The sequence below is a fragment of the Zalophus californianus genome, chromosome 2 (assembly GCF_009762305.2).
Source record: "Zalophus californianus isolate mZalCal1 chromosome 2, mZalCal1.pri.v2, whole genome shotgun sequence".
In the NCBI taxonomy this organism is placed as follows: Eukaryota; Metazoa; Chordata; class Mammalia; order Carnivora; family Otariidae; genus Zalophus; species Zalophus californianus.
Window position 1 is genome coordinate 136,201,532 of NC_045596.1, and position 24,056 is coordinate 136,225,587.

At 34.1% G+C, this 24,056-nt stretch overlaps 1 protein-coding gene and 1 non-coding gene across 3 annotated transcripts in view; both read right to left on the reverse strand.

Moving 5' to 3' along the window:
• The window catches only part of FSTL5 (follistatin like 5), a 741,602-nt gene that overhangs the window by 235,756 nt on the left and 481,790 nt on the right, over positions 1-24,056 (reverse strand). The gene's annotated exons all lie outside the window — the stretch shown is intronic.
• Positions 9,078-9,180, reverse strand: LOC113926089. Its single transcript, XR_003521171.1, has one exon. It is a non-coding gene; the product is annotated as a U6 spliceosomal RNA (small nuclear RNA).

Here is a 24,056-nt window from a genome sequence, read left to right on the forward strand (position 1 = left end):
CCCCAAGATAGAAAGTGAGCGGGTGGAAAAATCATTTACCATGTTAATGGACACCAAAAGAAAGCTGGGGTGGCAATTCTTATATCAGACAAATTAGATTTTAAAACATAGACTGTACTAAGAGATGAGGAAGGACACTGTATACTACTTAAAGGGTCTATCCAACAAGATCTAACAATTGTAAATATCTATGCCCCTAACATGAGAGCAGCCACTTATATAAGGCAATTAATAACAAAAGCAAAGAAACACATTGACAACAATACAATAATAGTGGGAGACTTTAACACCCCCCTCACTGAAATGGACAGATCATCTAAGCAAAAGATCAACAAGGAAATAAAGACTTTAAATGAAACACTGGACCAAATGGACTTTACAGACATATTCAGAATATTCCATTCCAAAGCAACGGAATACACATTCTTCTCTAGTGCCTATGGAACATTCTCCAGAATAGATCACTTCCTAGGTCACAAATCAGGTCTCAACCAGTACCAAAAGATTGGGATTATTCCCTGCATATTTTCAGACCACAGTGCTTTGAAACTACAACTCACAAGAAGAAAGTCAGAAAGAACTCAAATACATGGAGGCTAAGAGCATCCTACTAAAGAATGAATGGGTCAACCAGGAAATTAAAGAAGAATTAAAAAAATTCATGGAAACCAATGAAAATGAAAACACAATGGTTCAAAATCTCCGGGATGTAGCAAAGGCAGTCCTAAGAGGAAAGTATATAGCAATACAAGCCTTTCTCAAGAAACAAGAAAGGTCTCAAATACACAATCTAACCCTACACCTAAAGGAGCTGGAGAAAGGACAGCATATAAAGCCTAAACCCAGCAGGAAGAGAGAAATAACAAAGATCAGAGCAGAAATCAATGAAATAGAAACCAAAAGAACAGTAGAACAGATCAACGAAATTAGGAGCTGGTTCTTTGAAAGAATTAACAAGATTGATAAACCCCTGGTCAGACTTATCAAAAAGAAGAGAAAGGACCCAAATCAACAAAATCATGAATGAAAGAGGAGAGATCACAACCAACACCAAAAAATACAAACAATTATAAGAACATATTTTGAGCAACTATATGCCAGCAAATTAGATAATCTGGAAGAAATGGATGCATTCCTAGAGATGTATCAACTACCAAACTGAACCAGGAGGAAATAGAAAACGTGAACAGACTTATAACCACTAAGGAAATTGAAGCAGTCATCAAAAATCTCCCAAAAAACAACAACCCAGGGCCAGATGGCTTCCCAGGGAAATTCTACCAAATATTTAAAAAAGAATTAATACCTATTCTTCTGAAACTGTTCCAAAAAATAGAAATGGAAGGAGAACTTCCAAACTCATTTTAGGAGGCCACCATTACCTTGATCCCCAAACCAGACAAAGACCCCATACAAAAGGAGAATTACAGACCAATATCCTTGATGAACATGGATGCAAAAACTCTCACCAAAATACTAACCAATAGGATCCAACAGTACATTAAAAGGATTATTCACCATGATCAAGTGGGATTTATCCCTGGGCTGCAAGGTTGGTTCAACAACCACATATCAATCAATGTGATACATTACATTAATAAAAGAAAGAACAAGAATCATATGATCCCCCCAATAGATGCAGAAAAGCATGTGACAAAGTACAACATCCTTTCTTGATCAAAACTCTTCAGAGTATAGTGATAGAGGGTACATACCTCAAGATCATAAAAGTCATCTATGAAAAACCTATAGCGAATATCATTCTCAATGGGGAAAAATTGAGAGCTTTCCCCCTAAAGTCAGGAATGTGGCAGGGATGTCCACTATCACCATTGCTATTCAACATAGTATTAGAAGTCCTGGCCACAGCAATCAGACAACAAAAAGAAATCAAAGGCATCTGAACCGGCAAAGAAGTCAAACTCTCACTGTTTGCAGATGATATGATACTTTATGTGGAAAACCCAAAAAACTCCACCCAAAACTGCTAGAACTCATACAGGAACTCAGGAAAGTGTCAGGATATAATATCAATGCACAGAAATCAGTGGCATTCCTATACACCAACAAGACACAAGAAAGAGAAATTAAGGAGTCGATCCCATTTAAAATTGCACCCAAAACCATAAGATACTTAGGAATAAATCTTACCAAAGAGGCAAAGGATCTGTACTCAGAAAACTATAAAATTCTCTTGAAAGAAATTGAGGAAGACACATAGAAGTGGAAAAACATTCCATGCTCGTGGATTGGAAGCATACATATTGTGAAGATGTCAATGCGACCTAGAGCAATCTACACATTCAGTACAATCCCCATCAAAATACCGTCACTTTTTTTCAAAGAAATGGAACAAATAATCCTAAAATTTGTATGGAACCAGAAAAGACCCCGAATAGCCAGAGGAATGTTGAAAAAGAAAAGCAAAGCTGGCGGCATCACAATTCCGGACTTCCAGCTCTATTACAAAGCTGTCATCATCAAGACAGTATGGTACTGGCACAAAAACAGACACATCGATCAATGGAACAGAATCGAGAGCCCAGAAATGGACCCTCAACTCTATGGTCAAGTAATCTTTGACAAAGCAGGAAAGAATGCCCAATGGAAAAAAGACAGTCTCTTCAACAAATGGTGTTGGGAAAATCGGACAGTCACATGCAGAAGAATGAAACTGGACCATTTCCTTACACCACACACACAAATAGACTCCAAACGGTTGAAAGACCTAAACGTGAGACAGGAGTCCATCCAAATCCTAAAGGAGAACACAGGCAGCAACCTCTTCGACCTCAGCCACAGCAACTTCTTCCTAGAAACATCGCCAAAGGCACGGGAAGCAAGGGCAAAAATAAACTATTGGGACCTCATCAAGATAAAAAGCTTTTGCACAGCAAGAGAAACAGTCCACAAAACAAAAAGACAACTGACAGAATGGGAGAAAATATTTGCAAATGACATATCAGATAAAGGGCTAGTATCCAAAATCTATAAAGAACTTATCAAATTCAACACCCAAAGAACAAATGATCCAATAAAGAAATGGGCAGAAGATATGAACAGACATTTTTCCAAAGAAGACATCCATACGGCCAACAGACACATGAAAAAGTGCTCAACATCGCTCGGCATCAGGGAAATCCAAATCAAAACCTCCATGAGATACCACCTCACATCAGGCAGAATGGCTAAAATTAACAAGTCAGGAAACGACAGATGTTGGCGGGGATGTGGAGAAAGGGGAACCCTCCTACATTGTTGGTGGGAATGCAAGCTGGTACAGCCACTCTGGAAAACAGTATGGAGGTTCCTCAAAATTTGAAAATAGAGCTACCCTGCAACCCAGCTTTTACACTACTGGGTATTTACCCCAAAGATACAAATGTAGGGATCCGAAGGGGTACGTGCACCCCGATGTTTTTAGCAGCAATATCCACAAGAGCCAAACTATGGAAATAGCCAAGATGTCCATCAACAGATTACTGGATAAAGAAGAAATGGTATATATATACAATGGAATATTATGCTACCATCAAAAGGAATGAAATCTTGCCATTTGCAACGACGTGGATGGAACTGGAGGATGTTATGCTGAGCGAAATAAGTCAATCAGAGAAAGACATGTATCATATGACCTCACTGATATGAGGAATTCTTAACCTCAGGAAACAAACTGAGGGTTGCTGGAGTGGTGGGGGGTGGAAGAGATGGGGTGTCTGGGTGTTAAGACATTGGGGAGGGTATGTGCTATGGCGAGTGCTGTGAATTGCACAAGACTGTTGTATCACAGATCTGTACCTCCGAAACAAATAATGCAATGTATGTTAAGAAAAAAAAAAGAAGAAGCTGATAGCAGGAGGGAAGAATGAAGGGGGGAAATCAGAGGGGAGAGGAACCATGAGAGACGATGGACTCTGAAAAACAAAGTGAGCGTTCTAGAGGGGAGGGGGGTGGGAGGATGGGTTAGCCTGGTGATGGGTATTAAAGAGGGCATGTTCTGCATGGAGCACTGGGTGTTATGCACAAACAATAAATCATGGAACACTACATCAAAAACTAATGATGTGGGCGCCTGGGTGGCTCAGTCGTTAAGCGTCTGCCTTCGGCTCAGGTCATGATCCCAGGGTCCTGGGATCGAGTCCCGCATCGGGTTCCCTGCTCAGCGGGAGGCCTGCTTCTCCCTCTCCCACTCCCCCTGCTTGTGTTCCTGCTCTCACTGTCTCTCTCTGTCAAATAAATAAATAAAATCTTTAAAAAAAAAAAAACTAATGATGGTGTATGGTGTATGGTATGGTGTATGGTGATTAACATAACAATAAAAAATTTAAAAAATATATAACCCAGCAAAACCTAATATTTTAAAAGATTAATAAAATTGATCAATAGCAATACCTGTAATATCTAAATTAAATAGATGCCATTATTACAGATGCTGAAGGCAAAGTTATAATAGTCATTTTAAAAGATTTTATTGCTTTATTTGAGAGAGAGAGAGAAAGAAAGAGAGAGCGAAAGAGAGCAAGCATGAGGGGGAGGTGCAATGGAAGAGTGAGAGGCAGGCTCCCCTCTGAGCCAGGAGCCCACCTCTGGGCTTGATCCCAGCACCCTGGGATCATGATGGGAGCTGAACACAGACGCTTAACCAACTGAGCTAACCAGGTGCCCCTATTATAAAGTCATGTGTTCCATAACACTCTTATGTCAATAAATTTAAAAATAGGAATTTAGAATAACAGACAATTTGCTTAAAAATCGCTCAAGTTAAATTAATCAACAGGAGGTGAAATAGAAAATCTGAATAGCTCTATATTTTTCAAAAATTGTATTTATTATCAAAATCTTCCCCCACAAAGAAAGTTCAGATTTTAGACGTTCTCACTAGTGAAACGAATGAACTAATATACCAATCTTACACAAACTCTTCCATAAGTATAGGAAGAAAGCACACCTCAGCATATTTTACGAGCTCAGAAAAACCTTGGTATCAGAACATGACAAAAACATTACTAGAATAGAAAATTATAGCCTTTCATAAACATAGACATAAAAATCTTTACTAAAATATTAGTACTTGAAAGCAGCAACATATGTAAATGATAATACATAAAGGATAATACAGTATGACCAAGTAGAGTTATTCCAGGAATGAAAAGTTAGTTTAAACCTTAATGAACAACATAATCTATAGATTATCAGAATAACATTATCACCTTGATAAATGAAGAAAAAAAATGCTGGACAATTTTCAACTCTCATTAATGATAAAATTCTCTGAATACTAGGAGCAGGAGATAACTACCTCAATCTGATAAGGGATATCTTGGTCATGACAATAAATCATGTCAAATTTGCTTTATCCAGGAAACTAAGGTTGGTGGATATTATAAAAATCAACTTACAATGAAAGATTAAGAGAAAAAATTCATAAGACCATCCCAAAAACTGCTGAAAAAATAACACATTTGATAGAAAAGAATCACCAATGGTAACATTTTCAGAACATTCAGAATAAAATAAACATCCTTTATCTGCCAAAAGATATTCAAAATGCCTAGAGTAAACATCATATTTAAGGGTCAAACCCTTAAAGCTTTCTTTTGAGACTTGTAAGAAGAGAAAAATTCCCATTATCATCACTTTCATTCAACATTGTACTGGATTTTCTAAAAGGTGCAGTAAGTCAAGGAAAAGAAATAAAAGCAGAGATAGGAAAGAAAGAACCATGCCAGTATTCACTGATGTTAGGACCAAATTATGAAGTTTCAATAAAGTATGAAGTGAAAATACATGTAACTCAGACATTTATGTCTTCAGCATGAGAAATATTGTTTAGATCAACACTTAAAGATTTCTTTATTAAACTTATGAATAGATTTTTGAGGCAGAAAGCCTCAGTTCCATTCCTAGCTTTATTTCTAGGGTTTCCTTATATGCTCACAGAAATATCAAGCATCACAAGGGGTGGTGGCAGTTAAAATTATATGTAAATACACACAAACACACACACACACACACAGTTGTACCTTAGGTTACATCTGGAATATAACCTAGACCATAAGAATTTACTCGACTTCTTGGCCCGCGTTTTATTGTATAAGATAGTGGATCCAATTAGAAATTATACTAATGAAGACCATTGTCCTCATTCTCAAGTGCACTAACAAAAATGACAAAAGCATGACTAGAAGGTGAATTTTTATTTTGTTTTTAATTTTTAAATTCTCACTATTTACAAACATATATTCATTCCAATTAGTCCATTTTTTATTTCAACATTCCTGTAGAATTAAGTTAAATAAATGACCACCAAATGACCATGTATTTAAAACATTTAAATCTGAGATATTTTATCTGGACTCTATAGAATATGATGATTGTTCAAGATTATTTACAGTTTTTATATTGGTTAAGTGGAGTCCCTGTTTGTTAGATTATTATAGTAAAGTGTTATGTTATCAACAAAACCATTTCCTGTGTATTTTTTTTAAAGATTTATTTATTTATTTTGAGATAGAGAGAGAGAGAGAAAGAGAGAGAGAGGCATGAGCTGGGGGAGGGGCAGAAGGAGAGAAACTTTCAAGCCAACTCCCCGCTGAGGGAGGAGCCCCACAAGGACTCAATCCCACAACCCATGAGATCATGACCTGAACTGAAACCAAGAGTTGGACACTTAACCAACTAAGCCACCCGGGTACCTCTGTGTAATTTTTGATAATAGTTTATTTTAAATTAGTTTTAGGTTCAGTTTTTAGTAGTACATTTATTTGTGTGTGGTTGATATGGTTTACAAAAGAAGAAATAATCAAATAAAAAAATGACAAAATCATGGTATTGTATTTCATATCCCAAAGGATTGATTTCTGGCATGATATGATATTTTAAGCCAATTATAAATATCTCTTTATTTCTGTTAAAGGAGGCTATCGCTTTTCTTCATGAAGTGGAACCTGTAAGAGCAGGCTTGTGCAGAATATCTTGCACCCTTTGTTCGGAGAGCTTTAATTTAATGTATTTGAGATATTTGACATGGTAAAACTCCCAAGGACTTGCTTATACATCGCAAATTTATTATTTCTCTTTAATTAAATTCACATATGCTCTTAGGCAATTAAATTTGCAAGACAAATTTTTTAAGTGATGAGAAAGATTACAGGGATGGATGTACAAAAGTGAAATTTTCCAATACTGGTTACATACTATTTTACATAAGACAAAGACAGTGGAGAAGATAAATCCTTCCTCATAAGAGATAAGATAGTTATTACTAATTAAGAAAATGCATTTGAAGCAATTACCAAAGGATAACAGCTGTAACTATTCATATTTTGAGTTTCCCCTGTCTGCCAAATTGAAGTGTGGACCTCTACTCTATAATTGACTGCACTAAATTTGATCCTCCCCACTTTTTTGTATTAAGAGGACTACATGGTAAGTTTTGAAAGCCTAAATGACTTCCAATCCTGAAATCCGGAGATAAGCACTTTTATTTTGATATAATTTTTCTCTTCATGTATATATCCATAGCTATAACAATGTAATTCATTTTAAAGACTGAAATTCAGAGTATCTTCTGATATAATAATTTAGAGAATAATTAGAGAGCATACAAAATTATGTGGCCTTCGAATTTGATGATTTTATAATGTATTTTTCATTCTTATATATAGATACTTATTAAAAGTTGCTTTATCTTATGAATAGAGCTAGAGATCTATAGTAATAGGTGTGTATTGTTTTTTGTTGTTGTTTTTTCCCTTTTTCTTCTTTTTTTAAATACTTTTTATTTTTTATTTTTTCCACATTTTAATTTAAATTCCAGTTAATTAACACAGTGTAATATTAGTTTCGGGTGCACAATATAGTGATTCAACACTTTAATACAACCCCAGATGCTCATCACAAGTACACTCCTTAAATCATGTCACCTGTTTCACCCAGCCCCTCTGGCAACCATGAGTTTGTTTTCTATAGTTAAGGTGTCTGTTGTTTTTTAACCACAGCACATTAAAAACTTTCATCCTTCAATGTAAGTTAATTATTTTTTGTGTGATCATTATATTAAAGTGCTTATAGCAGAACTCCATTTCAGAATAGAAAACTTTGCACTGCTTGTGAAACAAAATGTCATCTGCTATTCTGAAATAAGTTAAGCATCTAGAACAAGAAAGACTGATGCTATTGTGAGATTAAAATAAGTATTCTCACTTCTAATCTGTATCTGTTTCTGTCCTGTAGAGATTGTTGAGTTTGGACATATACAAAATTTAGTTGCAATCCTGGGCAGAAGCCTAACGCAGTCTAAATTGGAAGCAACAGGGAAGCAGGTGGTGTGGAGAATAACATGTAAGCTGTGTGGGGCTTCTTTGGCCCATATCACAGCACCTGCCGTTGGAGCCAAGTGAGGAAACACCAGTCCTAACTCTACTATGACTGTCAGTAGCGTGCAGTATTTTTCATTAACGGAATATCAGAATAAAATATCCATCATATGGAAATGATAGCCTTAAAAAGTCGTCTTTAATCACATGCAAATTATAGTCATAACAAATTGACCATTTTTCCACATTTATCAGTTTTTAATAGCAGTATTTCACAATAATTTTAGGAAATGTGTTTTTATCAAGTATCTTTGTGCAAAATATTGACCCTCTGAGACCTTAATGGTTAATTATATTAAATTAATTTTTCATAATTCACCATATTTTTATATCTACTACTACAGCACGTAAGGCATAAATAGTGTATAATCAGATAATTTTCCACATGATAACTGGACATTATCAATTTTTTTCTGGAGCATTAAAATGAGATTGACTAAAATACTAGCATTTCTATTCTATAGATAGTAAAACATATAATTTCACATTTGAAATACAAATTATTATTATAAAAATTCTGAATTTATACTGAAACTATTATACAGATATAGACTTTGGAATAGTTTTATGATGGCAACATATAACAAAATTACTCATTTTTGTTTCAAATATAATACACAAGGAAGATTAGACATGGATAGAAACATTCATATACAGACAAAATGATATAACTTTGGAGCCAACAAATCTGGCTTTTTTTTTTTAATGGAAACTTTCATGTATTTGTGTGTCATCCTTGCACCAGGGCCATGCTAATCTCTGTATCATTCCAATTTAGTTTTATGTACTGCCAAGCAAGCACAAAATCTGGCTTTTAATTCTGGCTTTACTTCTAGCTCCCTCTGCATGATTTTGGTTAAATCAGTGTTTTAGCCTCAGTTTCTAATACATTAATTAGGGGAAGGGCAAGCACCTTTCCTTATTGAAGTTGAATATCATGATTATCATGATTGAATTAATCAATTTAATATAACTCTTTAGCGGTGTGTCTATCATGTGGTAGGCACTCAAAAAATGTTAATTCCCCTAACATGTTTTTATTTTACTGATTAGATTTGAAAATCTATAATCTCTATGTTTTGAGTTATGGAGAATATTTCAGTTGTGGGAAATTGTTGCACAAAAACAATAAATTGAACTTAAAATATCAATGATCCCTGTTGAGTCTAAAGGCTTTCTTAAGGTGGAAATGTCATACTCTAATTAGAAATATGACCACAATGATAAAAACTGTTTAAAGGAAACACACGAATGGCAGCTCCAGTTTTTAAATTATACCTAAAGAAAAATTACTATATAAAATATAATTTCAAAGTATAATCATTTTACTTCCTCAGATTAACCAAAGCTGAATGACAGCCATATTACTTTTAATGTGCAAAGGGATGCCAAAAAGGACATTGGAAATCACTTTAGTCCATTATGGGTAACATTAAATCCCAATGAAGTTTAAGTTTTAATTTTATAATGCATCTCAATCTGAAACCTTCATTTCTAATTAGTAATTTATTCCTTTGAACTTCCTATCAGGTTGGCTGTGACAATCTTAAGCCCTCGATTACAATTTGTCACTTAATCATTTCTGATGTCAAGATTCAGACTACTAATGGACAGCCATGTTATTCCGCTATCAAGATGTACCAAAAAAAAAAAAAAATCATTGATCTCAAGGACCAATAAAGCTCTAGATCTTATTGACTGCTTGCCATATTCAACTCAATAGTATTTATGGGGAACTTCCAATGACGATATCACCTTGGTTATTATATGGTTTCAAATTATGAATTAAGTAGCACTACCAATGAGCAAAAGACCTTGGAATATAGTGAGGGAGCTAAGGCAACATATATATAGATATGTGTTAGACAAGTAGAAAGACATGATCTCAATGAGTCATTAGTAAAATCTAGGTTTGATTTGTTTCTAGATATCAGTAACTTTTAGGGTACATCCAGGCAGCAGAACCTTACGGCTGTCTAACATAGTTCTCACACAAGGAATTTCTTCTTCCTTCCATCATTTTTCAAGTGGTTTATGGGACTACCATCTACATCTCTACTCCAGCTCTATTTTCCAACCCAAATTGCAACAAACATTTCCAACATATATTTTATTAGTAAGGAATAGTAAAATTGCAAGAGATTATAGGAACATCAATATATAGGTAATTTATTGAAAATGTTTTTAATGAGGAGAGCAATCTTGAATAGAAGAAAGTGGGACTTTTTTTTTTTTTCCAAGCCAAGGTATACATTTTGTTTTGAATCAGTTTATGCCAAAATTATTGAGGAGTCTGTTTCCTGTTCAAAAATCTATGTGTGATCTTTCAGGTCTGACCACAGGCAGTAGCAAAGGTTTTGCCTGGCAGACCTTGCAAAATAAAAAGCTGCATTTCCTACACCAGACTTAGAGCGCAGCCAGTGCACTGCCATCTCTGTAGAAGGTTATAGTCAAGAACTCCAGATCCCTTGGCCAGCCATGCTCTTAGCTATATTACTAACCCCAAACACCTCCATTAGGTACCTCCATCAGGAACCTATGTCAGAAGCACCTCTGACAGGCACCTCTGCTGAGATCTCTTTATGGGGAGAAGGGCAGACACTTTTTTCTACTCTGGACTCGGTATTTAGTACTTTGCCACTCCTAGCCCTTACCCATCCCTCCCCTCCTCCACCTGAGTCCATAAAACTGCAGGATCCTTTTGTTCAGCTTCTCTTGGAAGTGAGGCAATTACTTCATTCTGACTAGCGATTTAACACGTCTGTGCTGATCCATATGACCCTTGACTTGTGCCATTTCACGGAGAAAAATGGAACAGTGGGAGAGTTGGTACTTTCTCTAATTTAGCTTCTTGCTTATATTTTTACACTAAGTGACTAAAGGCTTGTATGTTACTTTCATTTTGGCTTGTTCCATCAGTCACTGTGACACCTAGCAGCTGAGCAAGCTCCAGCTCAGATCAGCCCTTGAAGTTGTGTACCTTCTTTGAGCCTTCTTGTCTATAAAACTGGGATATTGATACCTTTCTCATCGTAAGTACAAGAGATGATAGAATTAGATTTCTTAAAACTGAAACTTAATTACAGCAATCTCAAAACTATAATTATAACTGGAAACGTGGAGGATCTCCAAACAGTAAATAACAGTGATTGAGCATATGAATCATTTTACACTTGGTTACATTTTTATAAATATGAACAATAAATCTTACATCTTCAAACTACACGTTTTCTACAGGATGTCCTGTAGAACATTCTCTACAGGATGACTTCAAAGTCAACATATTTATATATAAACTATATTCTAATTCCAACAAAGAAGCCGACTCCCAAGACTCTTCCATTTTTACCAATAGCACTGGGTACTATATAGCACTAATAGTACTACACAATAGTCACTAGGACCCAAGCTTTTGAGTCCTATCTTTTTTTCTGCCTTTTACCTGATTCGTTGACAACATTGTTTCGTGTGCATTTGTGAAAGAGACAGACCCTCACTTGCTATCTACACCTGTTATATTAATAGGAATCCAACACAAAATGTCATCTTGTCTTTCCCCAACATTTCTGTAACATATTTGCAAAATAAAAAAAAAATAAGCAAAACTTAAGCAGATGAATTCCTTACAGACCAAATTAATATTATCAGAGGCACCCAGGCATTTTTCGGTATTGATTTAGAGACAAGAAAATTTCATTACCCACTGTTGTCTTATACTAAGAGCTACTATGGCAATGGGGTTGATTGATTCTATGCTTCCTGAATATTATTTGTCTATTTCTGCCTTGCAGAATTGAAATTTCTGCAGATTGTTTAGAATTATTCTGTCCCTCCTAATTCTTCAAGGCCAAAGTGTGAAGTTCCCCATCAATATTTTGGTCCACTAATTCATGATCTTTTCTTCTGTCAATAATTCATGTGACCCTCAACACTAATTTGGTAGTTGATGCTTTGTTATTTCATTTATTTAACAATATAAGTATTATTCAAAGTACCTCACAGCCTTCTTAGGAATACACAATTACCACAGTGTTTTGACTAGACAACTTCAATAATAAAAATATATATATACTAATTATTCATTTAAGAAGTATAGTTTCAAATTTGAACTGCTACCTGAATAAACTTGGTAATTAAAGCAAATTGTACAAGAAATTTCAGCATACGATTTAAGTGGGAAATTAGGCATTTCCTTTAAGTTCTGATTTATTTTTGATTTATTGTATCCTAATTTCTTTCATTTAAAGTTACCTCCAATTTAGAAATATACTGAAGTTTTAGTTGGCTCATATAAGATTTATTTTTGTGTGTGACAAGGTCAACTCCAACTGCAACGAAAACAACACTTTTTAACTGCCATTCCACTGCACAAGGGTAACCTCTTTTTCTTTGTTGTAATTTTAGAGGAAAGTAAATTCAAGGAAACATGGTTGCAATGGTATATTTAGAGCCTGTATGTACTGTTTCAAAGTCTTGAAAATTGATATTATTTAAAGGCTAATCAGATATTTTTTTCTAAGTAAATTACATGAACAAATATATCTTTCTGTTAATGTAATTGTGTTCTTTTGGGTATTCTTCATCAGATTGTAATTTGTATATTATACTCTTAATTTGTGTCATGGAAAACATATTTCATGTAATATTAAGAGTCTGAAATAAAAAGAACATATTCTTGACAATTAATTTTGTGGGTTTTGTTTAGAAGGTGAATATTACATTTTCTTATGAAATATTCATTGGTGTTATATATACTTCTAATTTATTTAAAAGTTGACTTTTCAGCCCTTTGTTTAATAAAATATTCAAATATACTAGAATAAAATCTTATTAGCAAATGAAAAAGGGAATTTTAGTGAGGACAAAAGGAATAGAGTAAATGTTCCTGTGAAGGAAGGAGAACTAAATCTTATTAAATTTTTACTATTTATCTTGTGTTAGTTTAAAGATGTATGCTTCATTTAATATAATTTTTCACAAATCTGTAAGGTAAGTTGCTGGAAGATCTTTTATTTTCTTTACAAATAAAAAGTTTGTGACTTAGAGATTTCATGCCTTGCCAACATTCTATTACCAAGGAACGGACAGAGCAGTAACCTCAGTGTTTCACGGGTGCATCTCTCTCTTGGACCAGAGATTATGTTAAAGTCTCTAAATGTCTTAATACAGCAGAGGCAATTAAATTCCTTCCACCCACCCCATTAACAAAAGCTGTTTCTAACGCAGAATTTTATCACTAAGTAGTATAAATAATAGCTCCCTCTTTTATTCAGGTAAATTGCTGGAAATGAATAGCACATTTTACCAAAATATCCTGCTGGAATGTATAGGAACTGTAGATGTATGGAGCTTAAAACACTGTTGAAGTGTAACTTTAAAAGAGTTGAAACACAATTCCAATAAAAATATAAAATTAACAGGGACAGAGATTTATTTATCTCATTAATGGGGGAACCAGCAAGATGGTAAAGCTAGCTTAAATTCCATTTGAAGAGCAGATATTTATATAATTTGGGAAAGGCATGCTGATGTAAGTTTGTGAAGTTTAACACAAAAGTAATTGATAATTATCTTGAAGTTATCTTTTCCATAGAACAGAAATCATTTGCCTTCACATGCATATTCACAGAGTCTGTGCCCTAATAAGTAGTTAATGGACAAATTTCATCCCTAGAGAATTGAATAATCCTTAGGTGGGAGTCTTAGTCCATACTTCAATCTGATCTTGAAAAATATGTCATTATTACATATCTTTGTAACATACACTGTCCCAAGCAATTGACTCTAGACCATCAAGCAGAAGATGGCCTCCTAGTTGGTTACCCTAACCCAAAATATGAAGCAACGTCATAACATATTGTAACCATGGTTTGCCCAGTTTGTTTCTCTCTAAAAATTATATTGTCCTTGTTCACCTCATACACTGAAAATTGTCTTTATTTTTGATGCCAATTTTTCTTGCCATAAATTAAAGTAACTCATACCTATAAACTCTAGAATCATAGACCATATAATATGTATGAGTGAATATGCTATTAACTCATACATATTTGTTGACTCTGTAAATATTCATTGATAAGTTGTCAAAGGATCACATTCAAGCTAAATCATTAGACTTACATATGCCATAGAGGAACAGAAATGAATAAAATAAGGGAGGAATTAATATCTGCCTTTGGGACAATAGCTAGTTAATTATTTTTAGACAAAAATTGTAAAATCACAATGCATTTCACCCATTGAAAGAAGGTTTTATAAATCACAATAATATCAGCACAAATATATTTGAACATTGGTTATATAAATTTAAGAATGTTTACTAGAGTTATCTATCATAAATATAATTCATTTTCAGTAGGAAAAATGGTAATTTATAAGCAATTGCCAATTAATATGCTTCATTAATATAACTGATTTCACATACCTCTGCATCAAGTTCCTTGAGTGAACAAAAAGAAGTTTTTAAAAGTTTTCTTTATTAATAGTGTTTTTGTCTTATTTTAATAGTGTATACTGTTAAGAAGAAAATATATGATAAATTCCCAGCCTCTGCCAAAATCCTGCTAATTGAACAGAAATGAAATAAATCCTTGAAGGAACAACAAAACTGGATTTTACAACTTCTTTTCTTTTGGTTATCACTTCTAATAGCCTTCTTAAATTTCCCTCTCTAAAACATTGAGTACTCAGAAGGATAATGTTGATAGCATATTTGAATACTGTTACAAGACAGTATGACACTATTTCTTTATTTTAGATTAAACTGTAACTTTTGCTTCTTGCACAAAAGGAGAAAGATAAATAAAGTAAGAATCAACAATTACTGTTAAAGTGAATGGGTTGTCTTTCTATATTAAACTATCTTGACCTATTATGCCTTAAATTATATAAGATTTTGATTTTGAACCTTATGATTGTTGATGGTTGTGAAGCATTTAAACCATAGAATTGCCCCTCAGTTTTTTTTTTTTTTTTAAATAAATTGTGCAGCAATATATAGCTCTTACAAGCTGGGCATTATTTAAAAGGTTAGGAATAAGTTAACTATAATTAGAGGGCAATGAAAAGTCTACTGTGAAATGAATGGTATGTACTTTAGGAGGTCTGTAAGATCAATTGGCATTAGTTATATATCCTTTAAATGGTACTTGCTATTCTCCTTTGATATGAAACAGAAAAGTTGCTTAAAATTTTATAGATGTATTATTTGTTTAAATTATAGTTCTATCTGCAAATATGGACCAAGATGACTGGAGAAAGATAAACTGTAAAGAGAACCAAAATTATTATTGAAATTCTGCAGTTAAAAATCAACTTAAACATCATCTTGTGTATAAGTATAAATATGTTGGTTTCTCTTGTGTTGCAAAGTAAGTAAATATATTTTTTAATGATACATTTCAATGTTTGTCAAATATTAAGTATCCATCCATCATCATCATTGTGTCATATGTTATAAATGTAAATGTACACCTCTATAATCAAATGCAAGAACCTGGTTTTCTTTAATATATTCAAACCCTTTATCAATATATTAATAATTTGAAGCCCTTTATTAACCTATTATCTTTGCTAACTCTTATACATAACTCCATTAAATATACCATGCTACCTCAAGCCTGATGTACTCTTTGCTAACAATACCTGTCTGCCACTCCTTCATCTAGCTCTACTCTCCACCGTAAGACTAGTTTATTTTTAGAAGTCTTCTGTGACTCTGCAACTTAAATTTGACTTCCCTTTTCTATTATTTATATATTTGCATATAAAATAAACATATATATATATATATATATAGTTGGCCTCCAACTTATGATTTTTCAACTTTATCGTGGTGTGAAAGCGATACACATTTTGTGAACACCATACTTCAAATTTTAATTTTGATATTTTCCTGGGCTAGCCCAGTGTGGTACTAATACTCTCTGGTGATTCTGAGCAGCATTGAGCCATAGCTCCAAGTCAGGAAGATCTGTATTTATGAAACTTTCATACTGCATTATTAAATATAATGCAGTTGTATTCTTTTTTGATTCCTTTAATCTGTAAGATTTTCAAGACTGGAATGGTGTCTCTTATAGGTATTTCCTCAGCATTTAACTGAGTGCCTGGAAAATTGTACCAGTTAAATCAGTATTTGTTGAATACATGAAGATTAAATAATGACCAAATCTGTGTTGCCCTTCATCTTTTTATTCCCGCCCCTTATTGCATATGATAGGAGATTAAATTGAAACTGTAGTAAAAAATCAATATGCTTAATAAGAAATGTTATTAAAGAAATGGAATCCAAAAATTGTTGAGGCATGTTAGGCTTAAATGATTGACTGCCAATAAACATCAGTTGATTGATAACCCTGCATGTAGCTACAGGAAATAAATAAAGTCTCTAGCAACATGTAATATAAAAGTATACAAATAAACTCAATAATGCATAATTGTGGATATTAAAAATATCACTATGTCATTTGTTATTTGCACATTTGAATTTTATTATCTCCTAGGTGTCAGTACAGGGCTAACATCATAATCCAAAGTTGAATATGTAAAGGTTCTTGAGCTCAGAGTTTCTAGTCTAGAGACGAAAGGCAAAAATGTTAATAGTTCTATTATATGCTATAAGTATGGTAATTGCTTGACAAAGAACTTGAAAAAAAAAGTCAAATTTAGGCATAAGAAGCATTTATCTATTTGTAAAGAATGCATTGGATTTAGGTAAATTAAAAAGACAAGGGAAGGTTTTCCAGTAGAGAGAAGAATGTGTTTGAGAATGGCAATAATAACACAACTTAATAGTCAGAAAGCAGCTAGTGTTTTGGAGGGGTTGTAGGAAAGAATGAATATGTATGAATAGTACGAAGAATTAATAAAGAAATAGGCTTTCCAGAATAAGCTAAATAATTTGAATCTTTTTCTTTTTTTTATGAAAGCTACAAGCAGCCATTAAAGGGTTTTAAAGAGGAATGCAAAATGGCCAAATGTAAATTTTATGAAGCGCTGTCTGCCTGTAATATGAAGTGCAGGTTTAAATGGAGGGGCAGTCTCAGTAGGAAAGGATCAAGTTTGAAGGTGAGAAATTATAAACTTAAACTAAGGCAGCCATAGTGGAAATGAGATGACAGAAGAGATTTAAGATAAATTTAAAAAAGTTAAGTTCACAAGGTTTTGTAACAGATCAGATTTGAGGGACAAATTGAGAGAGAACTTGAGCAGGACTCAGTTTTCTGGCTACATTGACATGGAATAGGAAACACTGCAAATATTGCAGTTTGAGGATAAAGATAATTGGTCAGGATTTTGATGTGGAAAACAGAGGCAAAAGAATTAAATTTCCTTACTATTTACAGCCCACTGACACTTCCTTGAAACAGGCAGAGTGACATTCTTTTTGGAGCTCAGCTGCCTCCATGTTAATACTTCATTAAGGGCAAAAGGCAATCCTAGCACAACCCCCAGGATCCTGCAAGTCTAACATATAAAAATACCTTTGGAGACTTCTTTTATCTCTATCCCTCAAAATGCATGATGGCAGTCAGCCCCCAAGCATATGGCCCACCGATAAACATCTGAAGGGTCTCATGACTATGATTTTACTAGACAGTAATAAATGACCTTTTCCCAACAATAGCTAGCCCCCTCAAGGTCCTGGAAACCTTGCTTCCAAAATTCCTTAGAGACTTAAGCTGTCCCTAACCCCCTCCCACTTGAAAGTATTTAATCAGCCACTCCTCCATGACCCCAGTGCAGTCTTTCTGCCCATGGGTCCTGTCCTCATCCTTTAATAAAACACCTTTTTGCTCCAAAGATGTTTCAAGAATTCTTTCTTGGACATTAGCTCTGAACCCCAACATCTTTCTTTCATCAGATTTCACACATTCAAACAAAAAAAAAAAAGAAAAAGAGAGAGAAATTTTAAATAGATTGTAACTTAAAATGTATCAGCTTAAATATAGTAGTTGAAGCCATGGGTTCAGACATATGATGAAAAAAAATAGCTTCATCAATTTAAAGAATGAATCTATATCGATATTTAGCAAAAGTTCTTATTGAGAAAAAAAGAATGTCATAGTAGTCATGTTTCTGTGTTAATATTCTTCATAAACTTATTAAAATAACATGATCTGTCACAACTTTGAAAACTGAACCGGAAATTTTAAAAATTAAAAAAAATACATAACCTGGTACTCACAAACTAATATGTGAATATTTCATTTACTGATCCACACATGAACATTTCATTTTTATATATTGCTATTTGCAAGAATAAGTTCAAAAAAATAGAGCCAAAGATATTTTAAAATATTATTTAAATTACTGATTTTAATACTTTCTTAAGAAGTGAATTATAATATTCAGTGTTCCATTATATAAGCAGAACAAAGTAATTTAGGAGTAATATTCATTTTAAAGCAGCATGCTCTTAGGCAATGTTTATGATCACATGTAATTTCACCCATTTAACAATTATATAGGTGGAAAATGAATGCATGCTGCATATTTGATATTTGTGGAAGAAATCCAACAGTTTTATCCTTGCCAATGTTCTTTGCATTCTTTGGCTTGGAAGATTTCGAATCATAAATATTCTCCAATTCCCCTTGGATTTTAAGAGCCACAATGGCCTCAGGCTTATATTACAAATAAATTAGTGATAAAAATTACATGGTGAATGATGTATTATATTACAAACATTAAATGTCTACATTTTTCATTAAGGAGTTAAAAGAAATGGATTGTTTATAGTCTAGCAAAGAAAAAAGTCGATAACTTCCTTTTTAATAACTAGTTTTGATGTTATACTCCAACAGGTTCCATATTAAAATAGAACACTATAGGTTTCTAAAAAGTTAAAATGAGGGGCGCCTGGGTGGCTCAGTTGGTTAAGCGACTGCCTTCGGCTCAGGTCATGATCCTGGAGTCCCAGGATCGAGTCCCACATCAGGCTCCCTGCTCAGCAGGGAGTCTGCTTCTCCCTCTGACTCTCCCCCCTCTCATGTGTTCACTCTCTCTCTCATTCTCTCTCTCTTTCAAATAAATAAATAAATCTTTAAAAAAAAAGTTAAAATGAAATTTGGCTAACAAAATTGTTTTTATTAGTGATACATAATTTGGGTTCTGTTATCAATGAATAGCCTAAAGGGTAAAAATGCCCCTTTTGTACTATGAGAATTTTAAAATTCATAGATTTAAGGGAAAAAGTTATATCTTTACACTGCTGTAAGTATTAAAACTGAGTAACAGAGTCAGAATTCTCTACTACTAAAATCACTTCTTTCAGTCTTTGGGAACTAAGTATGACTTGGGGATTTGACTTCTAAATTTGAAGTTCAGTACATATTCTGAAACATTTTTTTATCAGAATAAGTTATAGTATTCTATATTAAGCATTCAATGGCTTTAAAAATGCAGACATGTTAAAATAAAAATACAATAAAATAAAATTTTATTTTATTAAAGTTTTTAATTTTGATTGATTTTTTATTATGCTGTGATATGTTATCTCCCAGTGTTCGTTTTGCCAAGTACATACTTTTGAGGAGATGTAGCATTAAAAACAAACAAAAACTAATATGCACACTGCCACACCTGCAATTGGATTTTGATTTGAATTAAAGTGATTATTTCAACTGGTTTATTGTCTGTGTTTATTTATCATTTTTTTAAGAGAATGCTTTGCTTTAAGTGGATGTTAACTGTACATGGTGAGAATCACTTCAGATAAGCCAGAGGGATAAAACTATCTTTTTCCTTTTTTTTTTATGATTTTATTTATTTATTTGTCAGAGAGAGAGAGAAAGCACAAGCAGAAAGTCCGTGCAGGACTTGATCTTAGGACCCTGGGATCATGACCTGAGCTGAAGGCAGACACTTAACCAACTGAGCCACCCAGGCATCCCAGGATAGAACCATCTTAAGAATGATCGGAGAAACTGCTGAATCACTGAACTCTTATCTCTGAAACTAATAATACACTCTATATTAATTAATTGAATTTAAATACATTTAAAAAAAGAATGATCAGAAAAAATCATTAGACTGAATGAAAAATAAGTAAATAAATAAAACTTAGTAGAATACTTAATGAGAGGCCTATAAATGCAAAATTCACAAAGAAATAAGTTGAGGACTGATAAAACTACCAAAGGAACAGAGTTGGTGTGCAGAGCTGCTCAGATTTGAATTCAGATGGATAATCATATTTAATCAATGCTGAAAAACAAAACAAAATAAAAGTATAAAGAAAAAAGTAGAACATCTTCTATCCTCTTAGATGGCTGTGGATAGAGAAGTAGAGATTGCCCTCCTGCTCCTCCTTTGTAACAGAAGGCTGAGCAGTACGCCTAGCTAAACCGTGGTATTTACAAGTCTCCCTAGTACAGTTATTGCAGTTATTGCTCATCGGTGACCCATAAACAGTTGCGGGACTTCCAGGAATAAGTTCCTTTATCTTTTACCTGCTTTGTACTGCTGTGGGTCTGGACTGCAGAATGATGGAATATAGATTGGTGGCTGGAGCTCCAACAGCCCTCTTGATTCCTGAGATGACCTTAACGATAAAAGCCAAGTTCTTAGAATGCCAGAAAAGAAGATAGAAGATTGAGGTCCAGATGCTTCATGGAGCAATCATGCCAGCTATGGAAGGTATATTTTATGAAAGAATAAACTCCTGTGAATTTAATCCACTATTTTTCCTAGTCTCTTCTAAATGCAAGGCACAACTACTAACAGGTTAGACAGATGTAAAAGAAGCAAAAATCACAGAATGAATGTTAAGATGGGAAAAAAATAAGGAATCTACAAAGCCAATGTATTAAATTCACATGAACTTTTAACAGTTCCAACTTTTAATCTCAGTGATGTAAGCCACAGTATCTTTTGTAAGAAAATGGTTTCATGCAGTATTTAAGCCAACTTGACTTTCATGTTAAGAGAATGCCAGACACAGTAAATAAAATGCAGCACCTAACTAAAGTTGAACTTCAGACAGACAAGAATGATTCTTGTAGGAGGTATATCCCGTGCAATATTTGGTACATACCTATAGTGAATAAAATATTTATTGTATATCTGAAATCCAAATGTATCTGTGAGTTCTGCATTTTATCTAGCAAGTCTACTTTTAAAGTTGTTGAAAGTCAAAATAATATAAATTACATCAGGTTATTTCAAAGTAATGTTTTCATAGGGCTTTACATTTGTTATTAAGCATGATCAGCAATGCCATATTGAATCAAACTACTGATAGTGATAAAATAAATAACTTATATTTTATGTTCAACCTGGTATGCACGATGGAATTTTATGACAATCCTTCTTTTATAGATGAAGAGACTGTAACTTAAATTGCTTCAATCAATTCATTGTGATTGCATAGCTAATAAGTGGCAAAACTAGGATTGGAATCTAAGAACCAGCTCAAGAGAAGCAAGGCCAACAGGAGAGTCATGTTCTAAACCTCACAGCTCCTCATCTGCATTCCTGGGTCATAGCTCATCGGACCAGGATTACGACTCAGGCTCAATCACAATAATGCCAGAATTGTAGTTTGTGTGCCAAGTTGCACCCAAAGCAGAAAGATCAAAGTAAACCAATTATCTGTTGCAGGAACTTAGGCAGAAGAAGGACTGAGGACACATATACGATGGAAAATATATGTATGTATAGTAGCCGAGTGAATTTAATGGGATATCTTCAGAGCAGAGATTAATACAAGATTGCTAGTAGGAAGTTAAGTCGGTATGATTCTTAAAGCTGCATTGAATAGAAAAAAAAATCTTCCAGTTTCAGTGACTATAATTGGAACAAATTTGGGGGGGCATTTCCTGTTAGTCCCAAACTCTCTTCCTACCATATGTGTGCTAACATTGAATTCCTGTTGTTTTAGGCAGGTTGAGTGTTTCTGTTGAAACCTATATTAGGAAGAGAGAAAGAAGAGGAAGAGGAGGAGGACAAGAGAGAAGAGAAGGCAAAGAACATTTACCCTGTGACTCATAGAGTATTACCAGTTTAAAATGGTTTATCTCATTAGTTCTCATGCAAAAATGACCTCATTCTACTGTTATCTTCGATTTACAGATAGGGAAGTGGGGCATAGGCAGGTTAAATACCTTGAGGACATATCACTCCCAAGAGACTGAATATTAATTGGAATCCAGACAGTCTGAATCCCCAGCCCATTTTGCAAACCACTGTGTCACTGCTTCCAGTAGTTCAGTAGTGTTCTTTTGTTCATTGGGTCCAAAACAGAAGACAGGCCAAATGAAAGGCTTCTAACATCAAGTGAATATCAGTCAGCCCCACACATAATAGCACAGACGATAAAACCTATTAGTAATGGATAGGGGCCAGAATTATTTGGGATACATTTTGCAAAGGGTAGCAGAAAATGACAGACCATCTCACTTCCATGCAGCGGTGAAGCTCAAGAACTGAAGTCAATCATGCCATATAAATATTCCAGCACTACCACTTACTCCTTTAACAACTTTGGGTGAACAACTCTCTTAGCATAAATCCTCACATATGCAAATGAAGGTAAGATTCACTGCTTAAAAAAAGCTTCCCTGCTTCATGGAGTTGTCTTTAGGGCTAATAAGATAATGAAGTAGTGATATAATGAGAATTAATATGACTCTATCCTACTAAATAAATAAAATTATATTTGCAATGCATGGAGGGAGATTAAAAATGTACTCACAGGATTTCTTCTTCACTTAAGAATGGGAATAAGTAGATATAAAAAAGGAGGGGTAATTATGCTTTTAAAAAATGTCTGTATTATTTTAATCTTTTGCAATCAGAAAGTATTTATGTGTTGCCTAGGTAAATATATGTTAAATCCTACCTAATATATATTAAAGAATCAGAAAGAATATTGAAAATTGTCATTGATTTCTTTGACATGAAAAGCACTGATAATTTTAACCTTACATAATTTAATGGGAATTAAATCCACTCTTGTGGGAACAAATATATACTTTGTATAATTTATACCCAATATACTTGGGTATAAAACTGACTCATATCTGGAAGTTTTGAAAGTCCTCTTTGCTTATAAACAAAGAATGTATTTTTTTTTTAGAGAATTGTTTTTTTTTGAATATTTTATTTATTTATTTGACAGAGAGAGAGAGACATCGAGAGAGGGAACACAAGCAGGGGCAGAGAGAGAGAGGGAGAAGCAGGCTTCCTGCTGAGCAGGGAGCCCAATGTGGGGCTCGATCCCAGGACTCTGGGATCATGACCTGAGCCGAAGGCAGACGCTTAACCGACTGAGCCACCCAGGCGCCCCAGAATGTATTTTACAATAGTAAGGTCATCTTGATCTTCAACACATCCAAAATCTGTATCTAATGATAAACATATATTTTAAGAAGATATAACTGCAGATGTTTCTCAACTTACTAAAACCATAAAATTATTTAGACAACATTCTTAGGGGCAAACAATAGAACCCATTCTAGCTAGTTTTGAGCAAGAATGTCATTTAATGAAGATATTAGGGAGGTCATAGGATATCCACCACCAGTGTCATCCTTAGGGAATGAGAAGCCAGGAAAAAAGCACAAGCCCCATGTTGAGATTGACCCATGAAGATCCAGTTGAAGCTGAATACTGACCAACTCCAGAACTTTCATCACTGTTGTCCTTGCAAGTAAGATCTGCAGCCACAGCACT